The following is a 12,425-nucleotide window of genomic DNA, read 5'->3' as shown; positions in this document are numbered from 1 at the left end:
GGAAGGAGAAAGTATTGGGGACTGTGTCATCATTGTTGCTGTAGCCACTAGCAGCACACAGGAAGACAAAATCTGTTAGCCCCTGGCTCTAGTAACAAAGGTGGCAGGGGAGGCACAGGGATTCCCAGTGCTGTGGTACCTCCCCTGGCCCCATTCAGCCCCAGCTGCAGACACTTCCCTGCTGTCCCTGCTGTCCCTGCTGTCCCTGCTGTCCCTGCTGTCCCTGCTGCCCTGGTCACCCACCCGCTGGCACCTCACTGTTCCTCCAGGAGCTGTGCAGAGCTCAGCCTGCCCTCGGCTCTGTGCCCTGCTCCAGACAGAGGGACAATGCAAGGGGCCCTGGGTTCATCCACAATGGAAAACAGCATCCCCAAGATGATTAGGAGGAAGTTATAAAATTTACAGAAGGTTCTGATAACGGTCTTTGATAAATATGTTCATATTGCTAAAAGATTCAAACCTAAGAGGTTTTTAATTAAAGACTGGGGCACTCAGAGCTAACTTACCAAGGAGGCAATAAAATTATTGACTAAGTCTCTAGCAAAGGCAACTGAAGCAAGGAGTTTAAATGATTTCCAGAGACTGTTGTCCAAGTGAAGGTTATAGTGAGGGAGCCAGCAGTGCAATTAAACCAAATGAGGTCAAGCTTGTTGGGCCTTAAGGCCTCTGCCTGCTCCTCAGATTTCTTTTGTTCTTATAATTCAATTATAAAGACCCCCACACAAGAACCCACAAGAACCATTTAACTGTCTCGTAAACCGGTTTGTAAACTTTTTTATTTTTCTGTAAATTGTCTCCTAAAAGTGGCTTTCAGTACTTCAGGCAGCATGGAGTGTACCCAGGTTTCACAGTGCCTTTTGTTCTCATTTGAGCATCACATGCCCATGGTTGCTCATCCAGACCAGGGCTCTCCCAAAGCATCCCATGCAAAGCATCCATCACTGGAGATGGTCACAGATAAAAATGTGATGGGGAACTGGAACAACTGTGATCGTTCTGTCTCTCATTCCCTCTTGCTCCATCCTCTTCCCCCCACCAGCTTTTCTTTATCCTGTTTCTGTATGAGTCAGAAAGAGGGCAACTTGTGTGTGTGCCTAATTTCCTGCCCACAAGGTCATGTATCCCAGCCCTTAAGATCATAAATGAGGAAAGTTTCTGCCCAGCAGATGCCTGTGTAGATCCACTAAATACCTTTAAGGTATAGGGACTTTTTTCTTTTTACACTTTTTTTCAATTATTTTTTGATAGAAATATAATTGTAGAATATGGTTGGGTGGAAGTTAGGGAGCATCCAAATGCAAGACTTTTGCAGACTGCAATTCTGCTGTTGACAGTGTCCACTGACCAGAAGAGAAGCTCACATAACTGGGAGATCTCTTGGGACTGTGTCTCATGATGCAACTTGCCTGTTTAAAGAGGCAAAACCCAGTTATTTACTCCTTTCAAGGAAGAGAGCATTTGAAGTATGAAACCATTCCTGATTCGCCTATAGGAAGATGATAGAAGTCCTGAAGTGATTACAAATCCTTCTAAGCAATTTAAGCAAAAACCTTTGTTCAAGTCATGGCTTTAGAGAGTCAGGGTCTTGGCTTTCTGTCTGCATCATGAGGAGCTTTAATGCCTTTGTAAATCAAGCCCAGGGTAGCTGTCTTTAAATGAGCCACAAGTGAGAGCCTGAACCTCATACCTACAAGTGTTCCCTTGTAAAAATTCATATCCACAAGTGGCAGCATTCTTACTGTCCTGTAAAATTCCGAGTGCCAGATCTCTGCCTGGAGATGACTTGAATGCTAGAAGTGACTGTTGTAGTAGGGAGAGAAATATGTATTCCTCATTTCTATTTAATTACAGCTAAGACAGTTTGGTTGAGACATTGGAAGTAGGACTGACAGCTCTGCTTTCTGAGGAAGGTCCTGCAGAGATGGTGTGGTCTGTTCCTGTGGCAGCAGCTCTCTGGCCACAGAGAGCAGGCACAGATTTTCCCAGGCATTTTCCTAAGGAAGGCTGTGAGGAGATCAGAGAAAAGAACAAGAAACAATTCTTATCTCCACTTGCTGCACCTGCTGTTGTGCACACGTGGAATGTGTCATGGAGATGTTTTTACCAAAGGGTGATTTCTTAATTGGACACTGGATGGTGTTTGGATTGATTGACCAGTTAGGTTAAAGCTGTATCGGACTGGCTGTAAGGGTTACTGAGTTTCTTAAGAAGTATAGAATAATACAGTATAGGACGATATAATAATAAAGCAGTTGATCAGCCTTCTGCAGTCATGGAGTCAATGCTAATTACTACCCAGCTGGGGGCCTGCAGCAACGTGTTCCCTCACTGCATACCAGCAGGAGCTGGGGAGATCAATGGTCTTAAATCTGTCAGCCTTCACTCTGTGGGTCCTCACAGATTGGCCAGCCTCTGTTCCCAAAACTGTGCAAAAGTGGAGTTTACTGGGGTGACTGCTCATCTCCTGGAGAGAGGAACACTGACCCTGTTAGCAGCAATACTCAAATGACCACTGGTGATAGAAATGAACTTGGAACCTACTCTGTGACTGATCCCTCTTACAAGGTTAACATCTTCTTTCTGTGTTCATTAAAATCTTATGCCTCCTTCCCCAAAGGAGAAAAATGTCAATACATGAGAGAGGAAGATAAGTTAATGCTACATTCAGGTTGCAGAGCTAGAGATTTTGGAACTGCTGAGGTAAGATGCCTGTGTTGGTGCTAGCTCAGCCACATTGCACACAGACTGCACAGCAGCCTTGTTTCACTGGTCATGTGCATAGATTAGTGCAATTACCTTTATCCAAATATATCCCAAAGTAATGCTTCTTGCTAACCTGTCACACTGGAGGTGGGGTCCATGTTTGTACCATGGTGGCATCTGGATGTGCTCGGGGAGCTCAATGCCCAGGACTGCAGCTCCCTTCAGTCATGGGACATAGATTTACTGAGTAGGAGTCTGGAATAGCTGCAAGCTCAGTGGCACTTCCTGGATGGCAAAGGAGATTTTAGCTGAGAAAGTGCTTTTATTATTGTAAAAAATTAATGCAAAATGTCAAATATTTCACACCCAAGCCAATACTGGCAAAATGCCAGAAATATTTGGGTTTCGCTTGGGGTGGGAATATAGTTGATCATCTGTAATTCAAAAGCTTTTATTTCAAAGGAAAGAGACAGTGTGTTGCAATAGACTTTGTAGTGATAAATATCAACTGTGCCACTTCTCTCCCAAAAGGGGTTTCCCACAGTTCTACAGTTCTATACAGTTCAAAAGGCCACACTGAGATTTATAGAGCTATACATTCAAAAACTGGCATCCGAGGCGCTTTGCTCAGCTAAAGTAGATTTGACTTGCAGCCTTCACAGTTCTGCACAACTCAGAAAGCAGCCACAGGTGCAGGGTGCCAGCAGGCCTGAGTGATTGGTGAATGTGTGGTGGCTGGGTCACTCAAATCTCTACAGGCAGTTAATCTAGAGAGTCCTCAGTTGTGTGACCAGATACTCTGGAAGCTTTCAAATGTACTTGGCCAGCATATCTGGTCATATTGGAGTTAATGGACAGAAATTAATTTAAATCAAGAGAGTCAGAGCAACTGATAGCAGCAGTGAATTTAGCCCTCTCCATGTGTGTATGATAGTTATAAAATTACCTTTTTTTCTTCTTTTCTGTTCTATTCCTGCTTATTCGATCATCTGTTCTGTTCTCTTTAAAGCCCCATCCACATTCTAATCCACTTGCATAGCAATAGTTTTTGCTTGTGAATGTCCACTGAATGCCCCAAAACACTTTCTATGAAGACATAGGAAAATTAGAGAAGATTACAAAGAAAAACCATTTTATAGACTTGCCTGAATTCTCAACTTCATATAACAAATATACATTGACCCATTAGTGTTCTGCATAATTTCCATTGTTTAAAGATTTACAGATAAATGGAGTATCTGTCTACACCATTTACAGACTTGCCATCTAATTTTAACTGTGTGCTCTGAAGGACCTGGAGGTGTGGGAATTTGGGAGCCATGTGGAAATGTTAGATTTGTTAAATGGATGGGCAATAACTTTCAATAGCAAATATGTGATTTCAAGCATCTGTAAGCAAAATCACCTAGATTTTCATTCTGTAGATTTTCAGACATTGGAACAACATGCAGAAGAGCAATAGGAGTTTTGTTATTTAAGAACTTCACAAGAATTTCATACATAAAAAACAAGATATAAACCAGGACTGCATAACATCTGACTGAGAGCTGGTGTTGCTTGCCAAGAACTTTCTTTGACCCATCATGATGCTCTAGCAAACAGCCCTCTCTGGACTGCCTTCTTACCAACATCCACAGCCGGGATGGCACCGAGCCTGCTCAGCACTGGCACACATGGAAATCTGGTAACTCTCAGCCATTTAATTAGCTGAAAATCAAGAATGATTTTTCCCCTTGGTTAGTAGCTGTATGGCATGAAGAGTTGTCATCCATCCCAGACCGAATGTGTCTGCAAAAGGCACATATGGAAATAGGGGGTGGCTGCTCTGCTCAATTTAGCACTTGTGAGACTCGAGCCAGATTGCTGGATGTCGTCTGGACTCTGCAGTCTGAAAAGAGCAAAAGTGGGGAGGCAGCAAAAGAGAGAGAGAGATAAAGCACTAAGAGATTGAGAAAACATGACCTGCAAGGAAAGGCTGAGAGAACTTTCTTCATTAAATTTAGGAAAGTAATGAAGGAAGCTGCAAGACTCCAAACATGTAAATGGTGCTTCTATTTTATATTTGTATTTTAAAATCATCAATCCTTAGGTACACTAACACAGGATAAGAGATAGTGGGCTAATTTATAGCAAAGGGTACTATGTTAAATAGTGAGGCTTCCTTTCTGAGTGTGTGGATATTTGGTGGGAATAAACACAATCTCCTGTTTCCATATATATGTCTTTATCTCCTGAAACTGGTGAGGTCTTGGTTTCTACCATTATTAATTAAGCCTTTCATGAAAACTCCAAAGGAATGAGACAATTTGTGTTCAAACTTGTACTTTGAAAAAGGCATTTTAGAGTCATGTCACCCTCAAACCCACAGTAAGTAATTCTTTATCTGCATTTGGCAGAAAAATCAGATTATCTAATTACTTTATGAGTGTCAGTGTTGTGCCATTTCACCTCTCACATATCTATTGGCTGATCTATTCTGATTATGCCCTATCAGAATCACAATAATACCTTGTTTACAACACACATGGCACCAATTGAAAGATACACACTGATATTGGGAGTAATGTGTAAAATGGTTATTGTCATAACATTGAGCTTGTTCCCACTCCTCAGCAGCAAACATTGTAAAAAGTACTTTCAAAAAGTCTATCAAACAGCTCTGTGTTCACAGTGACTCTGAACATTTAAAGTTGGGAATTGAAATAAGAATTAAATTTCTTACAAAATTTGCTTTAAAAAGAAGTCTGGCATTTTTATTCAGTCTTTATTAAAAGCCATTCAGATAAATACCAAGAACCTAGCATTGCAGGATAAATCATATTGGGCACAGATGAGAAATGTGCAGAGATTAAAACCAATTTGCCACTGTTCCAGGCACAGAGGATGAATCCTGGTCTGACTGAACTTGCAAATAACAGGCCCCTGGATTTCAATGAGATAATAATTTGATCCATGCGATTGCTTCTGTCTCTTTCTTTGATATTTCTGTAATTGCCTCTTCTTCTTTTAATCCAAAACAACTGAGATAGAAAGGAGAAGCCACATATGTTTTTGTAAGAAAAGGGCAATACATAACATTAAAAAAATGTTTCATCAAAGGTGCAACCATTTAAAATGCAAAACAGAGACTAGAGAGGTGACAAATTCAAGTTCTTAGTGTTTTTATTTAAGATCTTTCAAGTATTCATTTGCCAGGGATACTTGTTTAATTTTTTTAATGTATTCAGTTAGTCATATTCGGTTCTCTTTTATGTCCACTTCTCATGAATCACTTGACAGATGGACTTCTACAAGCACATCCCTTTGGGGAAAGTAAATTTTAAGTGATAATAGGAACATAAGACATGCCATCCTGGATCAGAGCAAAGGTCTATCTAATCCATACCCCAGATCCATCAGTAGCCAAGAGCAGTATATTAGATTTTAACAGTAATAACTTTGATCTTTCAGTGAGTATTAAGCTGGTGACTAAGCAGAAAATCAAAAGAGAACCCAGGAGCAGAACACTCCCAAACGGTGAGGCCATTTCTGGCTGTGTCTCACAGGGAGCGGGTGCCAGGCTGGCCGGGCACAGCGCTGGGCAAATGTGTGGTGCCCCAGTGGCACCCACTTGTTTTGTTCTCCTGCCCAGCCAGGTACAGGCTTGGGGAGCTGGGCAGTTGTTCTGCAAAATGGAAGTGTATAATTAAGCTCCAGCAACAGGAATGAAACATGGAGGGAAAAGAAATGGCTGGAGGGGGAACAAGGCAGGGTAGACACCAGGAGGCCAGGGCAGGGACAGTTTCATGCTGGCATGGGGAGTAGTTCTGCCAAAAGGATGGTTTGGGTTTAGGAACTTGGATTTGCCCACAGTACCAATATTGGCAATGCCTAAAACCTGTTCTCTCATTTCCAGAGTCAGAGCTCCACTTGTTCCAGTGAGATTGTAGTTAAAAGTTCTCAAGATTTAGCTCATCTTTAATTGCTGCTGTCTCAATTAAACTGCATCTGTGATAATAACAGCCCCCCAGAGCCCCAACAGGAACTTAAACACACTGTGAGTAAATTAAATAATTGTGTAAATTATAAAGTTTATATCTACTGATTATTGCATTAAAATCTATATATAGAGCACATACTTTTTATAAACTTTCTACTTATAAAAATCTACTTATAAAATCTTATAAAAAAGGTGTTTAGCCTGCCAAAAATCTGCAAGGATCACTAATAATTTGTTGATCAGCATAAGGTTCATTACATCTATGCACTTCATTATCTGATTAATTCAGAGGCAGGTTTGTAATCAGTGATGAAATGTTTAAGATTCTACAGCTCTGGCCTCCACAACCTCCTGCAGCTCATTAGAAAGGGTAATCAGATAGAATTTTCCACCATGCTGTTTATTGTAGCCCTAATGGAAGACAATCACTTTAAAATTACACACTTAGCAGGTAATTTCTAAAAGCCATAAGCCATGGAAGCTCTGTTCTCTCTAAGCTCTTTGTCTTTCTTTAATAGGGTAAGGTAAGCAATGGAGAATTCTGTTAGAATTTGGAGACCTATTTTGCAACATAGAACACAATGTAAGTGCTGCTGAAAAATTATTTTTGTCTTTATCATCTTTCTTGTCACCTGAGAGCCCTTTCAGAGATCATGTTTGATAAGTTTGATTTAAAACTTAGATGGTTTCCTACTTTGTGATTTGATTATTTGAAGCATTAAGAACTTTCTTCATGTCTTCTTATTTTGAGATGAATAGCATTAATAAAAAAACAACACCTTCTTGATCTTGGGGTTTCACAGATCAGTTATAGACACTGTTGTGCTGGAGCTTTCTGAAGTTACTGGTATGATCTGAAGGAAAATTATGAGAACATTTAGTGATGAAGAACTAGAAATTAAGGTGACTTAAAATGTAAAGTGTTCTTAAATTTTTAATAATTAAATATTTGGGAACTATGAGAAGAAACAGCAGAAGTTGACAGTCATCACTTTCTCTGGCAATACTTCTGCCACTCCTGTTTTTCTCAAAGGGAATTGGGGAATGCAGAAGGAACAGTCAACACCTGGGAAACACTGCTGTTCCACCTGTTATGGAAAAGGTCCTTTAGGTAAAGCAAATGTGAAGAATCATGGACTGGGAGCCAGATGCAAGGTAGCAGAACAATTCCTCTGACTCATTCCATGCTTTCTCAATCATGTGGTCAAAAGTCCACTTGTGGTTTGTCTGTCCTATGTGTTACTCCCTTATTTTAACACGTGAAAGGATGGGCTCCCTGAGACTGGACAGGCACCCATGGGGACAGGGGCTGGAGGCATTTGTCCCCTTGTGCGAATCCAGAATTGAACCCATTACAGAATGGAGGATGCCATTTTGACTGGGGACATGCTTTTTGGTCATGGGGGGGAAATAAGTCACATAAGGATTTATTTTCTTTAGTGATTTCTTGTAAGATCCAATCTAAACTTTCCCTGCCAAACCACGTTCAGCACATCTCTACCTATTAGGCAACAAGGAGTAAAGGCATATCCACTGAACACCACAAAGAAGACAAGTAGCTAATACAAATTCACTCTTTTGCCAAACAGCATGCTCCAAATTTGCCAGCTTGAAGGGCTGGATCCTACTTTGTGGATCTGTCTACTTGTCACAGTCTATGAATAAGCAGCGAGTAGCTAATGCCAGCTCTAAGTCCTCCTTCTGCATGGATGTGACAGCTTAACAGTTGTGCTTGGGTCACAGGAACAAAATGTGCTGCGCAGGAAAGGTCAGGGGTAAAAGTCACAGCAAAGTGTATCCCTTTCAGTGGATGACACTCCTGCTTCTTGGTTAGAACAACATTAGGGGGTTTGAAATACTGGAACTATAAAACTGGACTTGGGTTAATGTTACGGCTTCTGCAGGGTCTGCTCCGTCAAACTGAGCTAAGAGCAGAGGAGAGAAGGGCACCCATCCGTGCATCCAGCCCGTGTCAGCTTCGCTGTACAAGAGCATTTCTTGCAGTGGGGCAAGCGGGAGTGTGTGGCTCCTGTCCCGGGGTCACCTCGGGAGCACCCTGTGGGTTGTCGTGTGCGTGCCTGGCTGAGCCGCTCAGCCCTGCTCGTTTTGCAGACCTGTCATCTCAACGGGCTGGACACACTGGTAGCAGGGGAAAGTATTTTAAGGACTGGAAACTCTCTAGAGTTTAAATGCTGTAAGAAGAGCTGCAGTGTATCACACTGATGAATAGCAAGTGTTCTGCTTTAAGAGTTCCTTTATAAAATCCGCTGAAGGTGACGCTGGGGCCGTGGCGCAGAGAAGGGACCCTGGGGCACGGCCGGACGCGAGGGACGCGGGGGGCTCGTTCCCCGGGCTCTGCTGCCACCTAATGGTGTCCCCACAGCCCCGGGCGAGCCTCGGGAGCCGCTCCCTGCCTGGGCTCCGGAGCGGCTGTTCCCTTTTCCCCTTTTTCGTTGATAAGCAGGGGCTTACGGCTATCTGAGACAGCCGGCAGTAAGAACAGAGGGAGGGTTTATGCCAGCAGTAAGGTGAAGTTTCCTGGATTCTGTACCCCGCTGTAAAACCACCTAAGGTTCACAAATTGAAAAGATTTTAAAGGCACCTTCTAAATTACTGCTAGAGCTTCAGGCAGGCCAGAAGCCAGACCAGCTCCTGGGCAGTGTGAATGTGCAGGAGATCACTGGCACTCAAGTGTCCCCACCCGTGGGAGGGACAGACTGACTTCTCCACAGGAGTCAGTAGAACCCACACTGGACCTTGTCACTTTTCATCTGCAATATCCCCTTCTCATCAAAGAGATTCATTCATGAGTTAATCGTGAAACTAAACACAGTGCAAGGGCAAGATAACTCACATACGGTTTTACAAGTTTATCATTCACTAAATAGTGGGATTAAAAGCAAATGCTGAAAAACTACAAGAAATATTTTGCTTTTAGTAAGCCTGTAGCACAAGAAAGCCATCTCCAACACCCATATTTGCAAAAACCAAACACAAAACACATTTGTATCTCAAACCAAATATTGAGACATATACAAAAACCAACAGTGTTTCAACAACCAGTAAAACTTCCACTGGTCTAAACAAATAAGCATATTAAATAATGTTATTTAAATACTTGAATGTTCACTTATTTTAAAATACTCCACATATCATTTAGCTGTGAGCCACCCTTTATACCATTCCTTTGGAAGATCCTTAGGCATTGTTACCAGCTGATATGCAAAATGTTCAGTGATGATGCGTGGATGGAGTAACAAATCCCATTGGTGCTGAGTTTTGCTCCTGCTGCTCTTGGTTAATGTGTCATTTCACATCTTGAGGTCACACTTCCACTTTTACTCTCTTCTGAGGGTTGGGTTGCAAGCTTTGGAACACAGACCAGTGGACCTCTGCCTCATGGCATGTCCCTTTCATTAGAGTACACAGCATGTAAATAATTGCTGCTTGGCATCCAAGTGACCTCAGCTGAAACAGAATGATGCTCCTAAGTGTTAAACATTTTGGACCTATTTGGAAGTCTCTCCCTATTAGGATGGTGTGTTGCCTCTAACAGTAACTTCCTTTTTATATTACACTTTGAAGTAGAATTTGCTAGGTATTTCCAAAATCCAAGTCTTTAATCGCTGCTTGAGTCTCTGAGCTGACTGTCTGGCTATAGAAACCACATTTAATATCTACACAGGCAGCACAAGTGGAGGCTCCCAGCCAACAGCAATACTTCTTCCAAATTGTTTGACTTAAATGAAATTTCTTGGATAAGGTACTGACACATGATTAAGGGGAATCTCTGTATCTCCAGGTCTATCAGCCAATACAATGACACAGATTTCTTTGTCAAGACCATCCCTTTTTCCTCCATTGCTCATGCTTCTCCTGCAAAATCTCACTTCCTGATCTGCATTCTGCAAGAGCCTCCTTGGCTATGGAGGCTCAATGCTCACTCACCATGTCATGCTTTGAAACTTCTGTCACAGCAGAGAGGACCTGCTCTCCTCTGCCATCTGTCACCTCTCCCTCAAATCAACCATCCTCATCCAAGTCTCAAAAGCTATAAGCCACTTCTCCAGTAGCTAGAGGAAGTTCTACGTCAGAGTGTGCCTTAGGTCCATCAAAAGGGTCAGAGCCATGTTGAGCTAAGAATACTCCAAATGTTGTAGCCTATTGCCTTGGAGACTCTGGGGTTAAGGAACACTTGTCTGTTACTGATTCCGGTGTCTCAGTGGCCTCAGGTGAAAGAAGCCAAGACCTAACTGCCTTGAAAGTGATCTCGTGTCACTACCTGTCTCTTTCTTCCAGTTGCTGGGCAGTAGAAGCAGTTCAGTGTCCTTGTGCTGCTTTGCCTCCTGCCACATTTCCAGAGAGCTTCCCGCCCTCCAAGGCAGTTCTTATTTTGAAGAATACTCCGTAGTCCCTCCAGGTCCTTTAGGCCTCTCTGCGGGTGATTGTCCCCAACCATCACAACTGCTCAGGGTTCTTTTCAGAGAGAAATGGTCTTTTTCACTGTGATATTCAGTTTCTAGCATCATGGGACCCTGTCTCTGATTCAGGCTGATAGAAGCTGATGAAACATGAATAGAAAGGAGCATAAAGTTCATGGTATTATCCTTGTAATACTTTGTGCATTCCCCTCTCCATCTCTAGACCAGTTTCCAGCATCAAAGGGGACTTAATGCATTTAGGTTTTGATTAAGAAATATTGCATTCAAGGGGAAAGGCATCTGTATAGGACAGAATCACTTTAATAATGTTCATGACACACAAAATGCAGGAGGAAGAAAATGTGTTTATAATTCTACAATAGATACTTACTAGACAGAACAAATGTCAGATGACAATCATCATACATAATTAATTGCTTTAAAATGCTTGCCATTAGAGATCTAAGAGACTGAAAAGACAAGAAAATCTACATAAAAACTTTAAATTGTTGGCCAGGAATAAAGGATGGAGGATTGTCAACAGAATAATAAATTACATCTTCTTTTTTTTTTTTTTTAAACCATTTTTGATTTAACAATTCCAATGGGGAGGCATATAATTATTTAAGGCATTACTTATTTTTTAATCTTATCTTTTTACCTTTTTCCTTGCTTCTAGAGATTAATTTTGCCCTTGTGGATTACAGGTCCCTTTGCTGTATTTTCAAGGTATTGGAACTCATTTGAAATCTGAAATCTCTCTATGTTCTGGAAATCAACATATCCAAGGAATCCTGAATGTCTGAAGTGTCCAGCTGGACCAGAACCAAGGTCCATCTATGCCACCCCTCTCTCACTGTCCATGGCAGGGGAGGATGGTTTATTTAGGGACCACCATGCAAGCCTTGTGAGGTGCAAGCATCACCTCACACTTCCAGGTACCCATAATTATGACCAGGCATCAATTGGAGATGTTAGATGATTATTCCATGCCTATTCTCTTTTTTAATTCATGTATAGACCTGTTACCCAGTTTGACTAGTTCCTTTTTGAACCTGCTGACTGTTGCCTTTACCACAGCCTGTGGTAGGGAGTTCCAAACATCAATTACCTGCTGTGGAAAAAGGCCCTGTCTTTGGGCAGTGTGTAATGCCTGATCAGTCTCTGTGTGTGTGCCTTCATTCCAGTCTGACAAATAACAGCCTCGTATTCATCTCAGCCCCTGCCTTTATGATTTCATAAGCCTTTAACATATTTTCTCAGCCTCCTCCCCTGCAGGTGGAAGAGCATCAGCCACTTTAATCTCTCTTAGTACATCACTG

At 42.0% G+C, this 12,425-nt stretch overlaps 1 long non-coding RNA gene across 2 annotated transcripts in view; it reads left to right on the top strand.

Moving 5' to 3' along the window:
- The window catches only part of LOC137484756 (uncharacterized), a 67,927-nt gene extending 61,710 nt beyond the window's left edge, over positions 1-6,217 (top strand). For both annotated transcript variants that reach the window (XR_011005016.1, XR_011005015.1), the window contains one exon: positions 6,154-6,217. This is a non-coding gene — a long non-coding RNA (uncharacterized lncRNA). The remainder of the gene's footprint in view (positions 1-6,153) is intronic.
- The last annotated feature ends 6,208 nt before the right edge of the window (positions 6,218-12,425 follow it).

Source organism: Anomalospiza imberbis, chromosome 18 (genome assembly GCF_031753505.1).
Source record: "Anomalospiza imberbis isolate Cuckoo-Finch-1a 21T00152 chromosome 18, ASM3175350v1, whole genome shotgun sequence".
Lineage (NCBI taxonomy): Eukaryota > Metazoa > Chordata > Aves > Passeriformes > Viduidae > Anomalospiza > Anomalospiza imberbis.
The sequence above is the reverse complement of the archived record's forward strand: the minus strand, read 5'-3'. Positions and strand labels throughout refer to the sequence as shown.